Source organism: Sinocyclocheilus grahami, unplaced genomic scaffold (genome assembly GCF_001515645.1).
Source record: "Sinocyclocheilus grahami isolate Dianchi unplaced genomic scaffold, SAMN03320097.WGS_v1.1 scaffold1891.1, whole genome shotgun sequence".
NCBI classification, from domain to species: Eukaryota; Metazoa; Chordata; class Actinopteri; order Cypriniformes; family Cyprinidae; genus Sinocyclocheilus; species Sinocyclocheilus grahami.
This window is the reverse complement of record NW_015507070.1, coordinates 73,638-77,116: the sequence shown is the minus strand read 5'-3', so window position 1 is coordinate 77,116 and position 3,479 is coordinate 73,638. Positions and strand designations below refer to the sequence as shown.

The window sequence follows — 3,479 nt, the reverse complement described above, 5'->3', positions numbered from 1 at the left end:
GTTCGTCTCTGGTAAAACGTATAGTAGAAGAATGACAAAACACAGAACAAACAAATAAAAACATCAGAAGAATCACGGAGCTCAGTATCCTGGCTGCCATTTGCGGTGCCATCTTGTTCCATACTAGAGTCCTATACCTGTAACCAGACCAGTGATGAGCATAGCCAAAATAGCCTTAAAATTGTTTACATGTATTTTTCGCCCACGCAGCTTCTTATCAAATGCAAGTGATAAGACTGTCTTTCATTTTATAAATAAAAATGCAATTACAATTCTCAACCGCTAAATGGCAATTGTAGCCCTACTGATACATGACTACTGGCAACGCAAGACATGAGAGTTAGTAGAAATCAGTGTTGTGTTTTGAATTTTGTTTTTACACGAGAGAGCACTAAGTTTACCTGTCAAAGAGCAGCGGGCAAACAACAAACGATAAAGGACATTCCTACTTGGTCTTGTAAGTATCTGGGTTTTTGTTATCTGTGTTCATTATTTATCAATATTATTTGTTATCATGTTTAGGAACCGTGACATTTTAGTGAAGGGAGCAGATCGTAGTTGACAGTGATCCGTGACTAGGCCCAGGGTTCAGCACGCATGTGTTCAGAGGATTAATTGCAAAATTTAATAGAGTAAAAGTTTTATCATTCGTACGTGTTTACAAACTCAATCGATTTTAAAACAGTGATCAATTATAAAAAGTTTGCAGCAGTATTAAAATAGTGCATTAACCTCATTTTTGTTTTTAGTAGGCATCCAAGCAAAAGAGAATGACTCCCTGTCACAATTAGTGTAATTAAAGTAAAAAAATTATGTCAAGCTTTTCTTGTGCTTTTTTTTCTTTTCTTTCTTATTTGGCAGATGCTTTGATTACCAACTTCCTGGCAGCAACAGAGTTGGACTTGAGGAATGCAGTTGGGAAGCATTTTAAACAAGAAATAAAACCAATAATTAATAATTTCCTTTAAGTTCAATGTTGGCTGCTTTATTTGTTAAAATAAGTAAACCAACAAAAGGGTTAATCTTTTTTTTATGTTGTCATTTATTCGTAATGTTTTAATGTTAAATGTGATAACATGCTCTTGATTTGTATTAGATTTTTTTTTCTTTTAAATATCTTAAGTTATTTAAAATATTTTATTTTTTCATTTTTATATTTTATTATCTTAAGTTGTTAAAAATTCCAGAATTTTTTGATCATAATATTTATATTTAAGTGTATTATATTTGTAAAATTTTATTTTGTCATTAATTCTTTTGTATTTTTAACATTTTGTATTGTCTTAAATTGTTAAAAAAAAAATTCTTAATAAAATCTGTATATTTAATTTGTTTGGATGGATTGCCATTTTGTTGTCTATTAGATGTATATATGTAGGCATTTATTAGCGGCCTATTTGATGACTGGTCTATTCTTGGACTATGGTTAGACGTCTATTACATTTTCACTGACAGCCCAAATTTAGCCTTGTTTTAGCCTAGACCCATATTCACCGTCTATTAGACGTATATATGTAATTGTTTAATAGCGGTCTAATTGATGACTAGTCTATTCTTGGGCTATGGTTAGACGTCTATTAAATTTTAACTGACAGCCCAAATTTAGCCTTCTTTTAGCCAAGACGTCTGGGCTGTGTTTAGATGGCTAATAGATGTCTTTTAAACGCAAAATTGCTTGCTGGGATAATACCAATGCCCCGCAGGGAACTCTCACCAGGTGCTGACGAATCCAAATTGATGGTCTATGACAAGGGTGGCGAACGTCGGTCCTGGAGAGCCTCAGCCCTGCAGAGTTTTGCTTCAACCCTAATCAAACACACCTGAACAAGCTAATCAAGGTCTGAAGGGTTACTAAAAAGCTACAGGCAGGTGAGTTTTAATTAGGGTTGGAGCTGAACTCTGCAGGGCTGCGGCTCTCCAGGACCGGAGTTCGCCGCCCCTGGTCTATGATGTTACAGTTTTTTACGATTGTTTACACACTAAAATAAAAATTTCCACACAATTTGCAAAATTCTACTCCAATGAGCAAAACACCTCCACAGATTTGCACAACATTACACGCAATGTCTGCTTCACCATTTTTGCAAAACATTACACACGGTGATTTGTAAAACTCTACACACATTTTCACACCTTAGACACAGATAAGGATTGTGAGGTTACTTCCTTGTCATTACAAAGCCCCGGATTGCCAATGACCACACTAATGAACGAATTGGATAATCACATCCACCAGGTGTGGAAGCACACATGTGCTAATTGGAAAAGCAGCACTCAGGTGTGCTATAAAAGGCAAGAAGAAGAAGAAGAGAAGGAGCTAGAAGAAGAAGAAGAAGAAGAAGAAGAAGAAGAAGAAGAAGAAGAAGAAGAATGAGAGGGGGCGCTCAAAGAGGAGATGAAGGAGATAGAGAAAGAGGCTTAGGAAGAGGTAGAGAAGGACTTGAAGAGTTGATAGAACCTGAACAAAGAAGACGAGGACCAAATTCGACTCAAGACAACCGTGCAACACTTATTGACCATGTTATCAACCATAGACTGACACTGATGGAAGCTGGACAAAGAGTTCAACCAAATCTCAGTAGAAATATTGTTGCGTCAGTAGTTCGGACATTTCATCGAGAAAACCGGTAAGCTAACCACACAGTACATTGAAACTGAAGCTTGCTGTACTTATCATCAATATTGTTTACTGTGACATTTGACAGTAGGCTGCATGTGTATTTGTTTTTATTTATTTATTTTTTTACATAAGGTGGAAGGGGCCCTATGTTCACTCGTGCACAAGAGGCTGCCATTGTGAACATGGTTTTGACCAATAATTGTATCAGGCTGTGAGAAATCCAAGCCAATATCATCAATGATGACCATATTTTCAATAACATCCAACGAGTCTCTCTGTCAACATTAGGTCGAATTCTCAAGAAAAATCAAATATACATGAAGCAACTGTATCGGGTACCATTTGACAGAAATTCAGAGAGAGTGAAACATCTGCGCAATGAGTATGTGGAGGTATGTATTGTTCATCTTACTATGGTGTGGTATTATGCACTGCTCATAATGTTCTGGCACAAAAAAATACTGTGCAATAGATATTGAATAACATCCTATTGTATTTTACTGTGTTTCAGAGAGTCTTGCAAATGGATGCTGCAGAAATTCAACATGAATTTATATATGTGGATGAGGCTGGATTTAACCTTGCGAAAACAAGAGGGAGAAATGTAATTGGACACAGGGCAATCACCAATGTACCAGGGCAGCGAGGGGGTAACATCACCCTTTGCGCTGCTATTACACAAAATGGGGTCCTCCACCACCATGCAAATCTGGGACCCTATAATGCAAATCTAATACTTGCATTTCTTGACAGATTGCACGAGATTGTCACAGCATTCAACCAAGTGGACCAGATGCGGTACATTGTCGTTTGGGACAATGTCTCATTCCATCGGGCTGCTCTGGTCCACAATTGGTTC

General features: G+C 36.9%; 1 long non-coding RNA gene across 1 annotated transcript in view; it reads left to right on the top strand.

Moving 5' to 3' along the window:
- The window catches only part of LOC107573203 (uncharacterized), a 14,497-nt gene extending 11,024 nt beyond the window's left edge, over window positions 1-3,473 (top strand). The window contains exons 2-3 of the long non-coding RNA XR_001607462.1: window positions 2,753-3,012; window positions 3,132-3,473. This is a non-coding gene — a long non-coding RNA (uncharacterized lncRNA). The remainder of the gene's footprint in view (window positions 1-2,752; window positions 3,013-3,131) is intronic.
- Window positions 3,474-3,479: the final 6 nt, after the last annotated feature.